The sequence below is a fragment of the Corythoichthys intestinalis genome, chromosome 19, assembly GCF_030265065.1.
Source record: "Corythoichthys intestinalis isolate RoL2023-P3 chromosome 19, ASM3026506v1, whole genome shotgun sequence".
In the NCBI taxonomy this organism is placed as follows: Eukaryota; Metazoa; Chordata; class Actinopteri; order Syngnathiformes; family Syngnathidae; genus Corythoichthys; species Corythoichthys intestinalis.
This window is the reverse complement of record NC_080413.1, coordinates 2,823,883-2,848,621: the sequence shown is the minus strand read 5'-3', so window position 1 is coordinate 2,848,621 and position 24,739 is coordinate 2,823,883. Positions and strand designations below refer to the sequence as shown.

At 37.4% G+C, this 24,739-nt stretch overlaps 1 protein-coding gene across 7 annotated transcripts in view; it reads right to left on the bottom strand.

Moving 5' to 3' along the window:
* eya4 (EYA transcriptional coactivator and phosphatase 4) overlaps window positions 1-13,330 on the bottom strand; it is a 100,396-nt gene extending 87,066 nt beyond the window's left edge. For all 7 annotated transcript variants that reach the window (XM_057822330.1, XM_057822331.1, XM_057822333.1 and 4 more), the window contains exon 1: window positions 13,039-13,330. The gene's annotated coding sequence lies outside the window, so the exon portion shown is untranslated. The remainder of the gene's footprint in view (window positions 1-13,038) is intronic.
* Between the last annotated feature and the right edge of the window lie 11,409 nt (window positions 13,331-24,739).

The window sequence follows — 24,739 nt, the reverse complement described above, 5'->3', positions numbered from 1 at the left end:
TGGACAACTGGCCGCCGCTGACTGAAATCGATCAAATGCCCTTGAATCGAATCGTGGCAGAATACTACACTGTTGTTCGAGCAATCGATGATGTATTACACAATCAGTAAATATTTGCCACCCTCAAAAAGTTCTTGGCCCCCCCCTCCGAATATTTTTCTAGATCCGCCCCTGCTGACCACGGACTTGAAGCGTCTTCTTCAAAGAAATCTTATGCATTCCTCAAAGTAATCGTATATTACAGACTGATGTTTTTGAAAGTGACAGTAGGTCTGTTTCCCTGCCATGGACGGTAATAGACGTCCAATCCAATTAGACCAGGGGGCTGCCAGGAAGTGACCTGGCAAATGTTTTACAGCGTGTAGTAGAGGTAAAGCTAAAAATGTTGTTTTTCCTTTATTTATATCAAAAAATAGATAAACTAGCTTTAAAAAACAAAGTAATAAATCCAAACATTATCTCGAATGCACTTGCTTTGTGTTGCGCGTGTGTTGATGTGTCAGCCTGCTGTGTTTATGTGCGAGCAACAGGAGCCGGCCGGCCAGTGGGATGTCCTAGTCCGTCCGGCCGGCGCGCGGATAATTGCGCGAGTAAATATCAACAATGAAAAGGGAGACGCGTAAATGATCCCCGCGCTTGGCCGGCGGACGCACTCCGGGGCGACCAGACTGACCGCGCTGCGACGTGATTGGGTGACAAAGTGACACGCGTGGGGTAAGATGTCAAGACACAAAAAAGTATGTAGAAACGCATTCTCGTCTGTCGTGAGTCCACTTCACGCCCACAAAGTTGGGTCAATAGGGGTGTGATGATACTATATCAATAAGCTAATGTATATCGTCATACTTTGTATCCCAAAAGGTTATCGATATTCTCCCACCGAGAATCGTTTAATAAAGGATGATAACAAAATTTTCTACTAGAATAGTGTCTATGTCTAAAAGGCTAAAACAATTAATTAATGTCTTTACGTTGCCCCTTTTTCATTAATGTAAGGTGGATTTAGTATAGAGTCTTGTGGAACACCACTAGTTAACTCTGCTGCCATTGAGGGCGTCAGACGTCCTAATTTTTTTGGCTGGGAGGCACAAATGAACGATAAATAAAACTAAAAAAACAAAAAGTAGATATAGAAAATTAATAAATAAAATAATTTTCAAAAATATTTTGGGGGGGGATATTAAAATAGATAAATGAAAGTGTGGAATTTATATTCACGCTTTAGCGGGAGAGTGGTCATTACAGTGGACAGCTAATTAATCAAAAGTTGAGACTTACATCTTTATTCATTTAAGTCATTTAAAAAAACTTATAATTCGGTTAATTAATAATTTAAAAAAATGTTTAATATATTTTTTATAATTACACATAAATTTATAGATTTATACAATGTTCATAAAAAATACAGTCTATTAATCAAGAATAATTTGAATATTAATGTTGGTTTTTTTTCTCATAGTACAGGTAGTGCCAGGGTTACGACGTACTCGACTTACGCGATTTCGACTTTACGACGCCGGAGTCTCGTCCACCATTTTGTCTCTCAGGGAACAAGGCAATTGTTCTTTTTGAAGCTATTTACTTCAATTTTGACAATTTGTAAAGCTGTAACGCAGGAATGTACACTTATGTTAAAAACGACACACATTTTGACAATAAAACACTTGACACAGAAGAATTGGTGTTCAAATGTCAATGTAGTCCGATCAATATGTAAATTTAGTAGATTATCTTAATATAAATTGCCTAACAAAAGTACGCTAGCTTAAATGCTACGAATGCTAATTGATTTACATTTCTCATTGTAAATCGCTCACACGTAACTCCACAAACTGTAGCTCTAAATTTAATTACAAATGCATACACAAACATATATTAGCTGACACAACTTACAGCCTTATGTTACAGCCTATCCTTTATCCATGTCAGATGTCTAAAGGCTGATTTATACTTCTGCGAAGCGGTAACGGCGGACCTACGCCGTTAACGCAGACCTGATTTACGACCCTATGCCGTAGCCTGACATGGATATCCCAAAAATCCTGACAGTGCGTCACGTCATTGTGCGTGACGTGAACGTCGAAGGACTGTGATTGGTCCGATCAGAACGTTTCCGGTTCAGCACTACAACACCGCCGTTTCCAAACATTCGCAAACGTCTTCTTTGTCGCCTAAGCTTCAACATTTGTATTAAAAGTATTTGTTTGTTCAGTATTGATTAGCTGCAGTCCTCCAAAATTGTACAAAGACACAGCCACATCCCTCTAGCGGCATGATGGTGAATTACAGAGCAACACATTCCCTTGACGCAGAACATCGAATGCTCAATGCAATCGAACGCTCAGGGATCACCGGAACGCAGCCTTGAGTCTGCTAGGTCATACAAGGTCCAGCCAGACCCAACCCTGCCACCAGAGGGCAGTGTATCCACCATCATGAAACAAAATACAATACTTTTGGACTTTTTTAATAGTTATTTTGGGGTACTTAAAGGGTTCATTCTGACTAACACAGAAATTCGGGTTACGTTGCCAGCGTAGGAAGGCAATTCATTCGTAAATCAGGGACTACATGTATTTAACGTATTGCACGCCATTGGCGGTGATAGATGTCCCATTCATTTTAACTGGGAGGAATGGCCATGAATGCTCATCTTTCCGTGCCATTGACGGCGCTAGATGTCCAATCCATTTTGGCTGTTAATTTGCCCCCTCCCGGTCAAAATGGATTGGATGTCTACTAGTGATAAACTTAATTTGTGGGTGCTTAATGTAGTTAACTGGCGATGGCTCTATACTAAACCCACTTTACCTAAACGTGCTCTCTTTCTCTAATCAAAATGGATTGGATGTTTAGTGCCGTCATTGGCAGCAATGTTGACTAGCGGTGTTACACAAGGCTCTATACTAAATCCACTTTACATAAATGAAAAAAGGGCAACATAAAAACATACCGGTAAATTAATAGAATATTAGTAGCAATTTTGCAGCTTAGACAATGAGTTAAATGAGTACCCTGTAAAGATGTCCCGATCGATCGGGTACGATCACGTCATTTTCAAAGTATCGGAATCGGCAAAAAAATAGCAGACATACCTTTTTTTAATATATATATATACATATATATATATATATATATATATATATATTTTTTTTAAGTAAATCGTTTTCTATTGTATTTAACGTTACAGACAAAATGTCTTACACTCATCCAGAGTCTTTAGTTTTGACTTAAAGTGGGGTTATCAAATTTATCGCGTTAACGGCAGTAATATATAAAAAAATTAATCACGTTAAAGTATTTAACGCAATTAACGAATGCGCTGCACGGCCCACTCACGCATTGTCGCGTTCAATCTATAATGGCGCCGTTTTACCTATATATTGAGCTAAAAGGCAGCGTAAATTGAGTAGAGTGAATTTTGGCAGCCTTTAGAGCCTTTTTTTAATTGGCTAAAGCCTTACAATCTCTCTCTCAACAATTAGAAATATCGTGGGAAGCAATGTGGGGAAGAAAGGTAGTAGTTGATCTTTTTCTTAACACCCCATGTTATTTCCCAACGCAGAGAAGATATATCAATTGGTGCCGCTATGCACAGTCATGGGTGCACTTCCCATCATGCATTTGGGCAGAACAGTTAAATGGCTACGGTATCATTTACTGAAAGCTCAACAAATACACTAGATGGCAATATTTAGTCACAATATACAAAGTCACATTCATCCTTTAAGAATTACAAGTCTTTATATCCGTGGATCCCTCTCACAGAAAGAATGTTAATAATGTAAATGCAATCTTGAGGATTTATTGTCATAATAAACAAATACAGTACTTATGTACTGTATGTTGAATGTATATATTCGTCCGAGTTGTATTCATTTTTTTCTTAATGCATTGCCAAAATGTATATGATCGGGAAAAATTATCGAGAATGATTGGAATTGAATCGGGAGCAAAAAAAAAAAAAGAAGCAATCAGATCGGGACATATCGGGATCGGCAGATACTCAAACTAAAACGATCGGGATCGGATCGGGAGCAAAAAAACATGATCGGAACAACCCTAGTACCCTGTAAGGGTTATAAATAAAACTTGATTCATGCATTTTCTGTGATTTTCCGATTTCTAGCTATATTTTTCTTTAATATATTTGTATCAGGCGGCACGGTGGCTTAGTGGTTAGCACATCTGCCTCACAATTCTGAGATCAAGGGTTCAATCCCGGGCTTCGGCCTTCCTGTGTGGAGTTTGCATGTTCTCCCCGTGCCTGCGTGGGTTTCCTCCGGGAACTCCGGTTTCCTCCCACATCCCAAAAACATGCATGGTAGGCTGATTGAACACTCTAAATTGTCCGTAGGTATGAATGTGTGCGTGAATGGTTGTATGTCTCCTTGTGCCCTGCGATTGGCTGGCAACCAGTTCAGGGTGTCCCCTGCCTACTGCCCGAAGTTGGCTGGGATAGGCTCCAGCACCTCCGCGACCCTCGTGAGGAAAAGCGGCATGGAAAATGAATGAATGAATGAATATTTGTATTAATGTTATTGTTATGTACTTATGTATTCCTTCAATGGTTTTCTTAGGTTTCTTAATGTAAATTCAGGCATCAATGGAGTTAATGATAAAGTTTAAATCCCGCCACGTGCTTTCCACCGCAAGCTCATCCTGCGGTTTGTTCAACATACAGTATATGCGCACATTGTGGCCCCCACTTTTTTAAAATCCTCAGCAACCCCTCCATCAGCATACCTTACAGTGAGAAATAGAATTCTCTCTTGTGGCACGACAGAGGAAATGGCAGGCATCATTGATTGGCCGCCCGGTGTCAAGTGACCTCTAATCCTCCCGTCGAGGCAGCGGAACGAAACTAATGCGGGACTATGATTCATTCCGACTTTTAATTGTTAATTTAATGGGAATTTATTTGAGGAGCTTGGATGCCCTCCGCCCAGGAAAAAAAAAAAAAAGAAAAAAGAAAAAAGGAGGACAAATCAATTGGCTCGAGAGCTGCATTATTGTCTTGGGTTTCAGTAGCTATGAAAAATTCAAAGGACGCTAGCGACTTTGACTTGTATCGAGCGGGAAAATGTCACTGTGGCTTCGGAAAATAAAAGTGTTCGTAAAGGTGACCATGTCCAAAATTTAGGGCTGTCAAACGATTAAAATTTTTAATCGAGTTAATTACAGCTTAAAAATTTATTAATTGTAATTAATCGCAATTAATCGCAATTCAAACCATCTATAAAATATGCCATATTTTTCTGTAAATTATTGTTGGAATGGAAAGATAAGACACAAGATGGATATATACATTCAACATACGGTACATTAGGACTATTTGTTTATTATAACAATTAATCAACAAGATGGCATTAACATTATTAACATTCTGTTAAAGCGATCCATGGATAGAAAGACTTGTAGTTCTTAAAAAATTTTTTAGTACAAGTTAGAGAAACTATATATTAAAACCCTTCTTAATGTTTTCGTTTTAATAAAATTTGTAAAATTTTCAATCAAAAAATAAACTCGTAGCCCGCCATTGTTGATGTCAATAATTACACAATGCTCACTCATGGTGCTGAAAGCCGTAAAATCAGTCGCACCCAAGCGCCAGCAGAGGGCGGCAAAACTCCATAAAACACAATTAACAAGTGGTGTTTCACTGTACCGTCATTTAAATCTGTCTGAGCGGGTAATCTGCGTTAATTGCGTCAAATATTTTAACGTGATTAAAAAAATTAATTAACGCCCGTTAACGCGATAATTTTGACAGCCCTACCAAAATTAAAACATTGTTTCATCTAATTTTGATGAGTTTATTGGTAGCTGACGTCCAATCTAGAGGTGCAACAATTAATCGATTAATCGGCAACTAACAACTTAAACGTTTTATTATAACATTTATGCAGTGGTATGAAGAAGTATCTGAACGTTTCGGAATTTCTCACATTTCAGCATAAAATCACCGTCAAATGTTAGCTGATGTTTGTCAAAATCACACAGATGAAAAAACAGTGTCTGCTTTAACTAAAACCACCCAAACATTTATAGGTTTTCATATTTGAATGAGGATAGTATGCAAACAATGACAGAAGAGGGAAAACATAAGTAAGTGAACCATCACGTTTATTATTTTGAGGCCCCCCCCTTTGGCAGTAATAACTTCAACCGGACGCTTCCTGTAGCTGCAGATCAGTCTGGCACATCGATCAGGACTAATCTTGGCCCATTCTTCTCTACAAAACTGCTGTAGTTCAGTCAGATTCCTGGGATGTCTGGCATGAATAACTGTCTTTAGGTCATGCCACAGCATCTGAAGTCTGCACTTTGACTTAGGCACTCCAGAACGTGTATTTTGATTTTCTGAAAGCAAACTGAAGCTTGATGTGCACATCCCTACAATTCTGTCAGATAATGCTCAATTTTTCGCAGAAAATGATTGCAATTACAAATGCTTTTGGTAGTAATATCTTCATTTATTTTGCTTGCAATGAAAAAACCACAAAAGAGAATGAAAAAAAAATCATTATCATTTTACACGAAACTCCAAAAATGGTCCGGACAAAAGTATTGGCACCCTTTGAAAAATCATGTAATGCTTCTCTAATTTGTGTAATTAACAACACCTGTTACTTACCTGTGGCACAAAGCAGGTGGTGGCAATAACTAAATCACACTTGCAGCCAGTTAAAATGGATTAAAGATGACTCAACCTCTGTCCTGTGTCCTTGTGTGTACCACACTGAGCATGGAGAAAAGAAAGAAGACCAAAGAACTGTCTGACGACTTGAGAAGCAAAATTGTGAGGAAGCATGGGCAATCTCAAGGCTAAAAGTCCATCTCCAAAGACCTGAATGTTCCTGTGTCTACCGTGCGCAGTGTCATCAATAAGTGTAAAGCCCACGGCACTGTAGCTCTCTAGATGTGGACGGAAAAGAAAAATTGACGAGAGATTTCAACAAAAGATTGTGCGGATGGTGGATAAAGAACCTCGACTAACATCCAAACAAGTTCAAGCTGTCCCACGGTCCGAGGGTACAACGGTGTCAACCCGTATTATCCGTCGGCGTCTGAATGAAAAGGGACTCTACGGTAGGATACACAGGAAGACCCCACTTCAGACCCAGAGACATAAAAAGCCAGGGTGGAGTTTGCCAAAACCTACCTGAGAAAGCCAAAAACGTTTTGAAAGAATATTCTCTGGTCAGATGAGACAAAACTGAGCTTTTTGTAAAAAGGCATCAACATAGAGTTTACAGGGGAAAAAAACGAGGCTTTCAAAAAAAAAAAAGAATACTGTCCCCAGTCAAACATAGCGGAGGTTCCCTGATGTTCTGGGGTTGCTTTGCTGCCTCTGGCACTGGACTGCTTGAATGTGCGCATGGCATTGTGAAGTCTGAAGACTACCAACAAATTTTGCAACATAATGTAGGGCCCAGTGTGAGAAAGCTGGGTCTCCCACGGAGGTCATGGGTCTTCAAGCAGGACAATGACCCAAAACACACTTCAAAAAGCATTAGAAAATGGTTTGAGTGAAAGTGCTGGAGAATTCTGAAGTGGCCAGACCTGAATAACATAGAACACCTGTGGAGAGATCTGAAAATGGCACCCTTCAAATCTCAGAGACCTGGAGCAGTTGTTCGCAGTTATTTTGTCTAAAGGTTGTGCTACCAATAATTAGGCTGAGGGTGCCAATACTTTTGTCCGGCCCATTTTTGGACTTTTGTGTATAATGATTTCTTTTTTTTCCATTCTCTTTTGTTTTGTTTTTTTTTCATTTCAAGCAAAATAAAGGAAGATATTACTACCAAAGCATTTGTAAATGAAATAATTTTCTGGTAGAAATTGAGCATTATCTGAAGGTATTGCAGGGCGGCCAATACTTTTGGCCAGCACTGTATGCCCACAAGACTGACTATGAATACATTGGTTTCAGTGCCATTGACGGCGCTCGACGATCAATCCGGTCAACATGAATTGGATGTCTAGCACCCTCAATGGTAGCCAGCGAGCTAATGTATACTAATGAAAAATTTTGGCAGCAACCTGTTGGTTCCTTTTTATGTATTTTTTTAATTGGAACAGTGACACCGCTTCAAAACGATATATGGTTTCTTGGTTGGAGCGTTTCGATAAATTGGGCTAAAAAGTATCGTGATATTCCAGGGGTGAAAGTGGGCCAGAACGGTCAGGAACGCACTTCCGGTATAAGATTCAGGGCCGGAATGCTGTTCCGGTACACGGTGCTTTGATTCCAAAAATATGACAGCAACTGTCAAAATGTTATGTTAAAAAAAAAAAAAAAAAAAAAATGCTGATCTGCCACACATGCATTTCATCTACAAGAAGAAAACAATTTACCAGCATCAGATTTACATACACAAGTGTTAACAACAGGCATAATAAAGTGCTTGTGTAGCATAATCCGTTTCCACCGATATTTATTATTTATTTTAGGGCTGTCAAACGATTAAAATTTTTAATCGAGTTAATTACAGCTTCAAAATTAATTAATCGCAATTAATCGCAATTCAAACCATCTCTAAAATATGCCATATTTTTATGTAAATTATATTTGGAATGGGAAGATAAGACACACGACTGATATATACATACAACATACTGTACATCAGTACTGTATTTGTTTATTGTAACAATAAATCCACAAATGGCATTATTAACATTCTTTCTGTTAAAGTGATCCACGGATAGAAAGACTTGTAGTTCTTAAACGATAAATGTTATAGTTACAAGTTATAGTAATTTTATATTAAAACCCCTCTTCATGTTTTCGTTTCAATAAAATTTGTAAAATTTTCAATCAAAAGTAGAGTTAATATAATAATAAGAAGAATAAAAATAACAATAATAAAAATAGAGTGAAAAGTTTTACGTGTATTTTGCATAGCTATTTTGATATGGAATGCCAGTTCATTTTGCATTGTTGTTTAACTGTGTGTCAGAATAGGGCCTCATTACTATAGACTGAAGTGCTTTTCTTTTTGTGAACATTATTTTTTTTTTGAGAGAGATAGGAATATTATTTTTGTTGTGCTTTCACTAAACGATACTTATGTTTGTTGTGAAGGAGAAGCTTATGCCAATAAACGGCGCGGTCCAAAGAATGCATGTGTCCACTCGCCTTTACTGTATAACATATACAGTGGGGAGAACAAGTATTTGATACACTGCCAATGGGTATCAAATACTTGTTCTCCCCACTGTATCTGTACATATCATACCCAAAATAAAACAAGAGACACATAATTGCCACTAAAAGAAAGAAAACTTAACTTGCATGTTTTCTGGAAAAGCAACAACAGCAAAAAAGTTTTTTGAATTGATGGCACAAAAAAGGGCAATGCAACAGAAAATGGATCAAATCTTTTAGAGCAAGGAAAGAGTTGAGGAGGCTTATTTATCATATTTAGTTTTGTTTGCTCTGATGGGGAGGTTCAGACTTATATTTGTTCATTTATGTTAGGCTACTTATTCATTTCCTTATGATTTAAAAAAGTCAGTGTTTGCACGATCTTCAAAATATATCCCATTTCACTCTGCATAATATAAGTCATTTGGATTTTTCTGATTGTATGTTACTTACAGCTTTATTATTAAACAAAAAATAAAGAAAGCAAAAGTAAATGTTGACATTGACTTCAATTCTAATATACATCATGTGTTCTTAAGTAGTTAAAATTTAGAATTGGTATTTAGTATGTGAGGAAATGAGGGAAAATAAAAATTAGGAGATGGAGGTTGGGGTTATTGCTGTTTTTGTTAACTTTTATTTTGCAAATCATTGATGAAAATCAGTTTTTGTATGTTTTATAGAAATAACTGTGCCAAAACAGTTTTCTTTGCATTTCAGTTGTTTTAGCAGGTTTGCCCCCCCCCCAAAATAAATAAATAAATAAAAATTAAATAAAATTTCTGGCTCCGTGGCAACCTTCACGTCAGGGAGTTCCTGCAAGAAATTCTAGCCACTTTCACCCCTGGATATATCACCTTTTAGATATATTGTCGCGCCCTTACTATCCATACATTTGCAATCCAATATATCTGGATAGAACATTTCATCAGCGATACTTTTGACAACCCTGGCTATTAAGCCATGACTACATCCATTTTTTTTTTTTTGCTAGCTCCCAACAACAAACCTCTCCCTTATATCACACGCGCAAAGGTCATTGATTCGAAATAGTCCAGCGAGTATAAATCACACTTGTACGCCACTTAATCATTTATTTCCAGAGCCCTGCAACGACATCTGCACAAGCCATCCCAGTTATGCGTCCGTAGCCCTTGAATTTATGTCCACTCCACTTTGTACGTATGTGAAATATAATCCGGCAGCGCGCGGATTAGGACGGGACAAGCCCAAAGACACGCCAAAGAGCCCGAGGTGTTCCCGTTTCCGACGTATCAGGTAGGAACACAAACGCCACGTGGGATGAGAAATGAGCTGGGAAAGATTAGACCTACTTGTCCCTCGGATATTATTTCACTTACCCGCATACACTGGTTAGGAAGACATAATACATCAGGTATATTCGATTAATATGTCATGTGATAAAAATCTTTCATGTGTGATTGAAATATGATTTTAATTATTTATTGGCTGTGTTACGTTAAAATTACCAAGATTTAAATGTAAAATGACTTAACTAATGATTTTTCTTTGAATTAACAATGTTGGTAATGATTTTTTTTGTTTAGCAAAAGGCTAATAAACGACAATATTATTCAATATGTTGAATGTGAAAATTAGTGCTGCAACGATTAATCGATTTAACTCGAGTATACGATTAGAAAAAAATATTTGAATTAAATTTTGTTGCTTCGAGTACTCGTTTAATTAAAGCGGCGTTGTAATGGTTTATTTTGAAAGTGTTTGCATTCAGTTTTATTGGTTAGGGTGGACACACTGCCCTCTGATCTGCCTCTTTTCACATGGCTGAACAAATGAGCCAACTGCTCCCTGTTAAGACCAAAGTAAGGTAAGTTTTTGTTTGAGCCAATGTTTTTTATTGCATTTATAATTGTTTATAGGTATATTTAACCGTTTTTTGTGGGAATATGTGTCGAAAAATTTAAGAGCATTGTAAAAAAACTTTTGCATTTTATAGAATTTAAGCTAGCGAACTTTTTCTATGTGAGTTAGCCAATTGTTTTTTTTCTTGTACATAAATCCTCATTTAAGAAAATATATCTACCGTTTGAGGCTCAGCTCATGTATTTGAATTTTTCATGTTCCTTATCCGATTACTCGATTATTCGAACTAACTAGTCCACCGATTAATCGACTACTAAGGTATTCGATAGCTGCAGCCCTAGTGAAAATCTTCAAACTTGTCACAATATTTTAAATATTTAAGTGACCACTTTTATAGATTTTTTTTTGGTGTTACATTTCTTTTAAGAAATGTTTTATATGTCTGAATAAGTACACGCACGGTCAAAAGTTTTTAAAACACTTAAGTGACCATGAGTAATGTTTTTTGTTTGTTGGTTAAATTAATTTTAGCCTTTATTGACATGTGAATTCAAAACGTAACCCTATATATATACCGCACACCTCAGTATAAGCCGCCACCCACCAAATTTGACACGAAAGCGGCATTTGTTCGTAGATGAGCCACACTGGACTATAAGCCGCAGATGTCCTCATTGTATTATGAGATATTTACACCAAAAGATATTAACCGGTAACACTTTATTTGACAGCTGCATTATAAGACTGCCATAAGCTCAAATACAACACCGACCAAATGAAGCTTCTTGAAGCAATGAAGCTCAAAGCTTCATTGCTTTAAGACGCTTCATTTGGCCATCACTGCTCCCTTGGGTGACACATTCAACCTCTGCTGCCACCTGCAGTCAACACTGTTGTTGTCCAACATGCCTCCTAGCATGCATTGCATCGCTACAGATGTAAATAACAATCAAAATGTATGTTCTGTGCTAATTATTTCTTCAGTTACTATTCCAGTTGTTTCAGTCATTGCTAGTTATGTTATTTGGTAACACTTTATTTGACGGTGCTGCTTTAAGACTGTAATAAGACCATCATAATTATGACATGACACTGCCATGAGCATTAATGAATGCTTATGACAGATGTCATTTTGTGTCATCCGGCAAATTATCTCACTTTTGAATGGATGTAAAAGAGCTGAGCTGGACATAAATGGAGTTAGTGCCAAATTTGCAGGATGAAACTTAATGATACATTTATTTGTAGAGCGCTTTTACCAATGCTCAAAGACGCTTTACAGTTGAAACAAAAAACAGCAAATAACGTGAACAGAACTAAACAAAGAAAATAATTATAAGTTAAAAGCTAGTTTAAAACGGTGAGTTTTTAACAGTTTTTTGAATGTGGGAAGGTCTGAACAAGTGTGGATGGGTTTAGGGAGTTTCAAAGGGAGGGGGCAGCAATGACATGTCATAATCATTCATTAATGCCCATGATAATATCATATCATTAATATGACGTTCTTATGGCGGCGCTGCCAAAGAAGTGTTACCTATTAACCCAAATAAATTAACAAATAAGCCGCACTGGACCTTAAGCCGCAAGATTCAAAATGAGGGAAAAAAGTAGCGCCTTATAGTCCTAAAATTACGGTATATACTACTTGAAATACCCAGTACTCTATGATTAATGACGATTTTTGTCATTAAAAAAACAAAACAAAACACCTTTTACACCCATATGTGGACGCCAAGTCTTAAATATGATATTTTTTAAAAATATTCTTGTATATATTTTAATGAATAAATAAAATAATAAAAATGTAGTTAAAATAAATACAAAGAAAAACACTCCAAACACTCTAAATTTAATTTTACTTTTTAACCATAGTGTTATCTCAATCCCTGCCATTGACGGCGCTAGACGGCCAAATCCATTTTGACTGGGAGAAGCTGACAGCAATCCTCCCAGTCAAAATGGACGTCTAGCTCCGTCAATGGCAGCCCATTAGTTCACTATGAAAGGTTAAACTACGGCTACATCTAAAAGTTGCACTGTACCTGCGTTGTGCCAGCAAATAGTCTGGTCCCAGGTCCGGTTTACTTGCTTGTGGCGCTCATCCTAATGACGTGCGGCGCTCTCCATGCCACTCGCGAGCTGCCACTCGTTTACAACATCGCCGCTCGGAACTTTAGCCAGCCTCCCAAAAAAAATTGCTACAACAAGCTGACAAAAGTCTAACAGTGAGAAACAAGTGAGCTGACAGCGACGACAGCACCAAACAACTTCGCCGGGAGCCGACAAGTCCAAGTTGGTGGAGGAGCAGAGGGTTTCTTCCGAGCCATTAGAGCCAACTTCATTAAGGACGCAGGAGCCGCCACTGCGCATGCGCGATGCCCACATTACGACGCTGATGACCAAAAAGTAAGTGATGGGCGGGAAGATAGAAATACTTTGATTTTACTTATTTTTTCAAAGATGTTTGACTCACTAATATGTTTATGTTTTGTTTTAGCCACTGTACAATCATTCAATCATTTTAGACGTCACTTGACCTATATTTTATGTCCAATTCTGCGTAAAGTCGTCAGTGCTAGTTTAGAAGCTAGGTTGCTAACTGCAAGCGTTATTTTTCAAACGTACTAATTTGGTATTAGGCTAATAACTCTCGCTAATTTAAATGGAATTTACAGTATCAAAATTATTATTCAAAGTTAATTTCGATGATACAAGTGAAAACAGGTGATATTGTCCTAATTTCTGGCCAATAAATGTTAAAATAATGGAGCTCAAGTTGTGATTTTTTTTTTTGTTGAATCCCAGTTTCCTCGACACTCGCGCATATTTCTTCAAATTTATACAATTTTTCAAAGGTTGGAATCATTGGAAATCTTGCTATATACTGCGCATTCATTTATTCCAAAGTCAAATTTGAAAATTTTGGTACTCAATGCATGCATTGTTGTTAAAATACATGCAAAGGACTATAAAAAGCAGAAATATAAACTGTTTGTTGTTGATGAAATCCATGAAATTAGCTGGAAGTGAAATATTATGGGCTACCGCAGCAAAAAAAAATCCCCCCCAAGTATGCGATTGATCAGTTCACATCACATTTGGCAGAATCACAGAAAATTGCATACGATGCGAATTATTTATATATATATATATTAGGGGTGTCAAACGATTAAAATTTTTAATCGAGTTAATTACAGCTTAAAAATTAATCGTAATTAATCGCAATTAGTCGCTATTCAAACCATCTATAAAATATGCCATATTTTTCTGTAAATTATTGTTGGAATGAAAAGATAAGACACAAGATGGATATATCCATTCAACATACGGTACATAAGTACTGTATTTATTATTACAATAAATCAACAAGATGGCATTACCATTAACATTCTGTTAAAGCGATCCATGGATAGAAAGACTTGTAGTTCTTAAAAGATAAATGTTAGTACAACTTATAGAAATTTTATATCAAAACCCCTCTTCATGTTTTCGTTTTAATAAAATTTGTAAAATTTTCAATCCAAAAATAAACTAGTAGCCCGCCATGGTTGATGTCAATAATTACTTACACAATGCTCATGGGCGCCAGCAGAGGGAGCCAAAACTCCGAAAAACACAAGTACAGATTTCACTGTGCTGTCATTTTAATGTTTGAGAGGGGCATTTGTGCTTTAATTGCGTCAAATATTTTAACGTGATTAATTTAAAAAATGAATTACCGCCCGTTAACGCGATCATTTTGACAGCCCTAGTATATATATACATTAGAGCTGAAACGAATACTCGAGCGACTCGAGTAACTCGAGTTTGAAAACTGATCCGAGTAATTTTATTCACCTCGAGGAATCGTTTAATTTTGCCAGCTCTAAGCATCACGTTGTGCCCGGACTACTTTTAATGCGGGACAACGTGCTGACGTCATGTGCGTAAAGGAAGAAGCAATAAAAAAAATACCTTACTGCAGCCGACAGCCATTACAAACTGCATGTTGCTACGGTGGTAGCAGCCTAGCAGGTAGCGTCTGATGCGTCTCATAGATATCACATGTACATAGACCTAGATGCGAAATGACCGACTCGGCGGCGTTAATAAAACAGCCGCCATCTTAAAGGAGTACACTTCTCGGCGCTCATAAATAAGATTAACGTTACTTTCACTCACTCACGTAACGTTATCCCTGCGTGAGGCTAGGTTTCTATTCATTATGACCACTGTCGATGCGTGGCTAACTCTTACATACAGGCTTTATTTAATCTGTGAAAACAGCGCTGTAGAGTGATTTAGGGTGTAAAATAAAAACATAATAATGCTAACTGTCAATTTTAGCTCAGTAGTCATTGCTGGATAAAGCACCAAGTAGCACTGCTGCCTAATGTGCTCCAATACAGCACGGCATTTATTTTGAACACTGCAAAAACTCAAAATCCTATCAGGACTTACAGTTTAGACTTAAAACTTAACTAGAACTTAAAGCTTGACACAAGTGAAAATTCAGTTGAAACACGTAGGAAAAACACCTAACTTTTAAGTCGTGTGTTATCAAGCGTAATTACATTTTTAGGTAAGAAATGTATAAATATATATATATATATATATATACACACATTTATAAGATCTCAAAGTTTTTGGAGTGAAAGCAGTGAATTAGTCTTTTTTTTTTTAGTCACATTTGAGATGAAATCGTTGGCTGTTTTCAACAATGTACATCGAAAAGACATTGACTGAAAATGGTTCAATATTACATGAAATGTCTTGTTTTCGCATCTGTATGTATAATTGTTCTTTACCTAAAAAAAAAATGTTTTATCCGATTACTCGATAGCTGCAGCCCTATATATATATGTTAGTGTGGACTGTTTTTCTATAGTATTTCTACCCGTGTGACCCTTAAAGGGTCAATTGCGATTTAAAGAAAAAAAGACTTCTATGCATCCATAAATCGAGGCCTGTCATGATTGACAGGCAGTGCCCAAATAAATGAATAGCTCAAGCTTTGACGAAGCCCGAAATAGCAGGAAGCAGCAAGCGGCCTGCGGTGCCGCGTGTCAGGCGAGCTTAGAACACTTCGCACAACACCCCTCACGTAGGAAGCGTGTCCAGGTGTTTTTAGAGGTGTCTGGCCCGAGGAATTTCAAGGCGGCGGCAGATGCACCCCTCAATTTGCGAGCCCGCTCACGGCACTCCCTGTTCTCGCCGGGCCCAAAAGAAAATGGCCGCCGGCCGGCCGGTATTTATAGCTTTGCACGGAACTGTCGCTCGCTCTGGCCCGAGGTGCTGACGACGTAAAACGAGTGGACGCTTCCAGAAAGTCCGGAGTGTCAGGGTGCAAAGATAAAAATACCCGCTGAACGATGGGCCCGGCCATTAGTCGCGCGGGCCGGCATGTCACATGGCAACGTTTCAGACGTGATTTATGATTATTACTACCTCCAAATTGGATTGCCAAATGAGGGTTATTTCAGGCACCCGCGCATGGATGAAATACCTGGATGGTCCCCTCCCCCACCCCCCAACTTTTGCAAAATTAAGTACAGGTTCAGAGAAGCACTGACAGTAACGTAGAATAGTAGAAGTGTGTAGAAGAAATTTCAATAAAACTGTTTATGTAACTTGTTTTTGGCGTCTTACAAAGTGCTTTCGTGTTTGAATAGTCATTGTTTTGGGAGTTAAATACCACAGCCCGATGTAGTGCCACAACGATTAATCGATTATCTCGAGTAATTCGATTAGAAAAAAAGCTTTCAATCCAAATTTTGCTGCTTCGACTATTCGTTTAATTAGAGTGGCGTTGTAATGGTTTGTTTTGAAAGTGTTTGCATTTAGTTTTATTGATTTGGGTGGATACTCTGCCCTCTAGTGGCAACAGTGAATATGATATAACTCATTTAACATGGCTGAATCCAATTGCTCCCTGTTAAGACCAACATAAGGTAAGTTTTTGTTTGAGCTAAGATGTTTTTTAATGCATTTTCAATGTAGTTTATAGGTATTATAGGCTTTTTTTTGTGGGAAAATGTGTTTGAACCATTTATTAGGAGTATTGTAAAAACATGTTAGCATCTAATAGCATTTAAGCTTGCGGACTTTTGCTCTGTAAGTTAGCCAATTATTCTTTTGTAGTCCTTAGATCCTAATTTATTTATTTTTTAATGCCGTTTGAGGATAAGCTCAGGTATTTTATTTTTAAATGAAAGTTCAATTTTGCAAATTTTAAGAAACACTTGTGAAACTTTAATTTTGTATTTGCATTTTATGCTCTTTTGGAAGTGCAGGCCCAGCAAACCTTTGTTTTACATATTCTAGAATCTATTTTGCAACCTACTAATGGTTCCAAGTCCGATTACTCGATTATTCGAACTAACTAGTTGATAGATTTATCGACTACTGAAATAATCGATGGGTGCAGCCCTAGCTCGATGCTAATTTTCATTAGCTTGTCAATGGCATCTTATTTTTCGCAGCATACAAATAGCATTTGAGTGGAAATATTCATTGTGTTGAGCGTTAAATTAAAACAAAAATAGTGAGTCCCCGCCGCTTTTAACCGATGTGCGCATGCGTGCAGATGCTTGTGCAAGCGCGCTGAGCATTGTGTAGACATTGCGCTGCGTATGAAGTATCACGATATATCCCCATTTTGATATTTTGTCACACCCCTAGTTTAAACGTCTACCGCTGTCAATGAGTTGCCATTTGTAACAAATGACGACAATGTAAAAAGAGCTAATGATGCCCCTAATTGTCAGAGTGAGGAAGAACAAAAGGAAACATTTGGCACATTGTAAATTCCTATAATGTCCTTCCCCGAAGCGACCGCTCCAGTTACACTTGGAACTATTTTAGTGCCTCTTTGGTGTGCAAAATAAGATGTCACGCAGCGGCGACGTCGACAGACACAGAGATAGAATAAACGTCCTCCGAATGGCCGCTTGGGGTTTTACTACTGCACTTTTCGTGGCTCTTCCAACTTGGCTTTATGTGGAGGGAATGTTTTATAGGACCAGACATAATGTTTAAGTACAGGAAAAGTTTCCATAAAAGTCAACCCACGCATAAGCCAGCGGCTGGTTTGACCCAAAATATGCAAGACGCCGCTGTTGAATTGATTAGCGGACTTAAAAATCTGTCAGAACTCGGATAAAACGTGCAAAGAAAGGAGAAAAAAAAAATATGTCTGTCATGTTAAAACAGTTAACCTGTGATTGTAGTAGTCAAGAGGGCAAATCCATTGGGATTGTTAAAGCTTCCAATCTAATACAGTAAATGCTCCTTGCACTGTGTGGGAATAATACTGAGTTGCACTGCACTTGTCGCACATTTTAATTCATATCCACATGTATGATACGTTTTGAGAAGAGTTGTCCGAAAATGACTTTTTTAACAGATATATGCGGTCGTAGGCTGAACATGTTATTGCTAATTGTATTGTAATTTCCCACTGGATGCTTTAATAATGATAAATGTAACAACTTAAAAGCTTTCCAGATAAAATAAACATTTTGTGAAAAATAAGAGAACAACTTCAACTGAACTAACAAAAGTGCCAAAATAATGTCCCATGTAAATAAAATCAATTGAACGTAATTCAATAAAAGGAAAAACACAACTAGCGCTGCAACGATTAATCGATTAGCTCGAGTAATTCGATTGGGGAAAAAAAAGCTTCGACTCAAATTTTGATTCTTCGAAGATATCGTTTGAATAGGCGTGACATTGTAATAGTTTGTTACACACCTCCAGTGGCACCCGTGAATATGCCATAACTCGTCTAACATGGCTGAATTCAGCTGCTCCCTGTTAAGACCAACATAAGGTGTTTTTGTCTGAGCTATGATGTTTGTTTATGCATTCGTCATTTAGTTTAGAAGTATATTTATCAGTTTTTTGTGGAAATATGTGTTTGATCAATTTAAGAGCTTTGTGAAAAATATGTTCGCATTTTACAGCATTTAAGCTAGCTGACTTGAGGTTAGCCAATTGCTAATTTTGTTGTATTTAGATCTTCATTTATTTATTGTTTTATACCGTTTGAGGCTCAGCAGGTATATTAATTTGGATTTAAAGGCATTTATTGCTCTTGTGAAATGAAAGTGCAGTTCTGCATAGTTTGAAGCCAAAATAAATGTTATTGCAGGCATAAACACTTTCTTTGTTTTTCCATCTCCTAAAATTTATTCAGCAACGCATTAAATGTTCCTAATCCGATGACTCGATTACTCGAACTAACCAATCGATAGATTAAGCGATTACCTAAATTATTGGTACCTGGATTCATTACCCCATTATTGTTCGTCCTTCACTTAGCCTCTGGAAACAGAAATGTTGTCTAATCCATCTGCAGGCGGCAGGGAGATTGTTTTTTGATTGACTGATGATTTTACGACAATCTGCCTGTGTGCGGTGGTCCTCAGGGGCAACACAGTCTTCCTTTAGGCAAATCACTACCGCTTATGTCCACCGGCGTGGCTGAAATCAACCAAAACTGAAAAGTTACCAAGTGTGTCTTTAAGACATACGTCAAAGTATTACGAGGTTGAAGTCTTAAATTTATAATAAAAGCTGTAATATTACAAGATTCAAATCATAATATTACGATTTTTAAAAAATCATAGTATTTCGAGATGAACATCATAATGATATGTCACGGTATGTACCCTATGTAATATTACAACTTTACGTAACTATGTACTTTACGCAATATTACGAGATGTAGTATTGCACCACCTACATTAAAATAATGTAATAACAATATTTAGTTATACTAATATATATATATATATATATTTTGGGTTGTCAAACGATTAAAATTTTTAATCGAGTTAATTACAGCTTAAAAATGAATTAATCGTAATTAATCGCAATTCAAACCATCTATAAAATATGCCATATTTTTCTGTAAATTATTGTTGGAACGGAAAGATAACACACAAGACCGAAATATACATTCAACATACAGTACATAAGTACTGTATTTGTTTATTATAACAATAAATCAACAAGATGGCATTAACATTAACATTCTTTTAAAGTGATCCATGGATAGAAAGACTTGCAGTTCTTAAAAGATAAATGTTAGTACAAGTTATAGAAATTTTATATTAAATCCCCTCTTAATGTTTTTGTTTTATAAAAATTGTTAAATTTTCAATCAAAAAATAACTAGTAGCCCGCCACTGTTATGTCAATAATTACACAATACTCATGGGTGCTTAAGCCCAGTCGCACCCAAGCGCCAGCAGAGGGCGACAAAACTCCAAAAAACACAAGTAGCAAGTAACATTGCACTGTGCTGTCATTTTAATCTGTTTGAGCGGGGCATGTGCGTTAATTGCGTCAAATATTTTAACGTGATTAATTTAAAAAAATAATTACCGCGCGTTAACGCGATAATTTTGACAGCCCTACTTATTTTAAATGATACATTTATAGCTAACGGCTAGCTACAAATACAAAGGAAGTTCCACCAAACTCTTCTGTAGTTAGTTTTTCCCCAATTAAATTCCACGGCAAGCTTTTTACTGACCTTAAATGTATTTACCTAATGATCGCCTACGTCTAATAATACTAATCAACTACCGCAGCCTACTGTTGGCCTTGCGGCGCCGCGGGACGTGGGCGTAATGATTTGCGAGTCACCGGGGACCGGCGTTTAAGGGATAAATCACGATGAGGCAATGCTCAATGTGTAGTAAGTCTTGCTCTCTGGCCACAAATCCCCACACTGACACTGAATCTCCAAGGTATTACAGCAGGAATGCCTGCTATGTTGTTTCAACTAATGAAAGAATAAAGGAAAACAAATAGAGAGGGACAAAATTAATTAAAAAAAGAGGAGAGGGAAGAAAACAAAATTTGTGTCAATCAATTTCAGAATCTTTTGTTTGGACGAAAGATAACGCCGACAAATCGTTTTTTTTTTTTGTTTTTTTTTTATACTTATGAAAGATAAGCTAATCAAGCTAATGAAGCATCAACCAATCACAGTCAACCACAGTTTATCCTATATTAGGTGAAAATTTGAACTCGCAAGTTATAGTGCACTCATTTGAGTCATTACCTGCAATGGACAATGATAGACGTCCAATCCATTTTGCTGTTGAAACAGATTGGACGTCTATCAATGACAGCAGAATTAACTAGCGGAGTTCCACAAGGCTCTATACTAAATCCACTTTACATAAAGGAAAAATGAGCAAAGTCAAGGCATCAATAAAGAGAATATTAGCAGAAAATTTGCATTTTTTTCTCATATTTTGTGCTGATGTTTCTCCTTCTGGTGTGCACATCGTGGCCACCTGGGGGCAGTATGAAACTGATATACCGATATAGTCATATTAGTTGTTCTTCACAGAGGATACAGAAAATATGCTCGTCGCTATTGTTATATTATCTTTATGTGTCTTCGACGAGTTCACGTCTTCTAAAACTTTCAATGCTAATTTTTAGCAAGTTAACTAGGTTTTTCACTGTATGTTAGCATTAAGCTAGCAGGGCCTTTAGTTTTGAACATGGATTTGGCATATATAATGCTAAATGTCTGAACGGGGTTCAGGGGGTCAAGACATTCGATGTTTTTATGTCCTATATTTTAGTACTGCGACGATTAATCGATTAACTCGAGTAATTCGATTAGAAAAAAAGCTTCGAATAAATTTTGATGCTTTGAGTATTCATTATTATTGATTTGGCTGGATACACTACCCTCTAGTGGCAACAGTGAATATGTCAGAGCTCATTTAACATGGCTTGAACCAGCTGCTCCCTGTTTAGATCAACGTAAGGTAAGTTTTTTTGTGCTAATGTTTTTTAAATGCATTTGTAATTTAGGCTTGTTGGTACATTTAGCCGTTTTTTTTGTGGGAACACGTGTATGAATGATTTGTCAAGAGATGCTCAGCCCTGATGCGGTTAAAGACATTGCTAAAGTCCCACTGTCTGATAATTTTGAGCTTTTCAAGCCTAACTGCTATAAAAAAATAGTAATAATAAAATTAAAAAACTGAGCGAGACTGAGAGCTGTTGAAAAAGATTCCTGCCAGGATATCGGGTTTGCGTTCATCTAAACAGGCCTAAGTTTCACATCGAGTAAATATAAATAGAAATTGTTTTATAATTAAATATACTGTATAGAAATTAATTTTGGAACATTACACTGGCTTATATCACATGGTACAAGCTATCCGACGTATATAAAGACACACAAATTCATACCTATAAAACCCCCGTCCCCCAAATTTATGCGTCAATTGTGTCGTTTTCCTCACTTTTCACTATACAACCACAATCCACAAATCCCGAGTTAATCAAACTCGACTTTTGTTTAGTTTGGTATTGGCTTGTCTGTTTTTTCCCTCATTCAGAATTCAAACATAACATTCTCACACACACGTAGCCTCGATTGAGCTTCAGTCTGGTCTTTATAACGCTGGAGATGGAGATTGCACGTGTCACTGCGGACCTCACAGGAAGAAATGCATATTAAATGGAGTTAATATACTTATCTATATCACACATGAGGATAGCGAAGTGCTTAAATGAAGTGCTGTCTGCTGTTCTCTCACTCTTCAATGCCCCCGAGAGCAGATCGATACTCCCGCGGCATCAGATGACCGTTAATGTCTTCATCTTTTTGACCCAGGCGCTGAATAAAAAATAAAAAAAAACAGCGCCCTCTAGGGAGACTTGAAATGGGGAGCAATTCATTAACTAAATGGCTGCCTACTGCTGTGAATTTCAATGACTTTATTGCTTGTAGACGTCCAATCCATTTGAAGTGGGAGGGTTGGCAGCTAATGAACCTAGTAGGGCTGCAGCTATCGAATATTTTAGTAGTCGATTAATCGATAGACTAGTTAGTTCGAATAATCGAGTAATCGGATAAGGAACATGAAAAATTAAAATACCTGAGCTGAGCCTCAAACGGTATATACCAGTATATATTTTTTAAAATGAGGATCCATGTACAACAAAAGATCAATTGGCTAACTTACATAGAAAAAGTCCGCTAGCTTAGATGCTATAAAATGCTAGTGTTTTTTTAAAAAAAAAATTTTAACAATCCTCTTAACAAATGGTTCAGACACATATTCCCACAAAAAAACGGCTAAATAGACCTATAAACTAAACTATGAATGCATTAAAAAACATGAGTTCAAACAAAAACTTTGTTTACTTAGTCTTAACAGGGAGCAGTTGGATTCAGCCATGTGAAAAGAGGCAGACCAGAGGGCAGTGTATCCACCCTAATCAATAAAACTTAATCCAAACACTTTCAAAATAAACCATTACAACGTCACTTTAATTAAACGAATACTCGAAAGAACCTAATTTAATTCAAATATTTTTTTCTAATTGAATACTCGAGTTAATCGATTAATCGTTGCAGCTCTAGAGCCTAGTGCCATCATTGGCAACCAACAAATTAGGCATTACTTTTTTTCTAATCAAATTGATTAATCATTGCAGCAGTAATTCGCATGTCCAATCGTTCGTTCATTCGCTGCCGACCTTCCCACTCCAAATGGCTCAGATGTAAATTAGTTGCTAGTAACTCTATTGCTGACACTTAGCCTTAAGGCTTCTGTGCAAGTGTAAATTTAGTCATGGAACAAAATCTTTGGGCCCCATTGACAGCAATACACGTCCAATCCGTTTGAACTGGTATCGGACGTCTATAGCCGTCAATGATACACTTCCAAAACAAAAGCTGAATTTACTCTCTTCCTTTCAGCACTGCTCATCCCTCCATCCCAATCAAGCCCCCCCCCCCCACTTCACTAATGCACTCTTTCATGTGCTCTCCTGTTACCTAGCTCTGCCTCCGTCACCCTCCTGTCTCGTTGCTCTTTTGTAGGCATTTTTGGGGAGTAACGTGATCCAGCTCCCTATTTTCTCCCCACGGTGGTCCCGCTGGCCGCACCCCCTTTCCCAACGGGGTCCACCCGAGAAACAATGGGAAGACGACGGGGATGGAGTTGAGTCTGTGTGTTGTACCTGTGCCATCTGTTTGCTCATATCTAACAGCTGCCGATCTGAACTTTTATGTCAAACCTTTTTTCATACATTAACTTAAAAAGTAAATGAATTCAACTTATTACTCACTGACAACGGTGTTGTGTTGCACAAGTTCTGAAATAATCTTACAGTAATAATGATTTTCACCTTATCTCATAAAGGTTGCAGGCATGAAAATCTCACCTTTCGGCGAAATTTGCTGTTTTGAAGTCAAAAAAGGGTGACCTACGTGAATCGTGTAGATCCGAGGAGAAACTTTTTAAGGGTCGGGAGTAGGCATGTGCTGGTTTCCGGGGTCACGGTTTACCATGGTATGAAAACGTCGCGGTTTCAAAACCACTAAAATTATCTGTCATACCTTAGTACGGGATTCGCTATTATTTGTCATGTGTCAAAAATGCAGCCAAAATTGGCACGGCAGCGCTCATCCCTTCCCCTGTTGGTTGCTTTGTGTGTCAGTGACGCTATTCCAGCAAAACACAACACAAGGCGTTCTTCAATTTATTCAGCTGTCAAATCGTGATAACTGAAATATACAAAATGAATACATTTAAAACGTTGTACAATTGTATTTTTCCATTTGTGAGTAGCTTCAAGAGATTAGCACCAAGAAAAAGTTCGCCAAAAACAAAACACATTTTCCTTTCAAATTCAAAATACAAACTAATTAAAAATTTACAAAGGCGAATGTTAGCCTAGGCTTAGCTGGAAGAGCAACTTCGTCAAGGT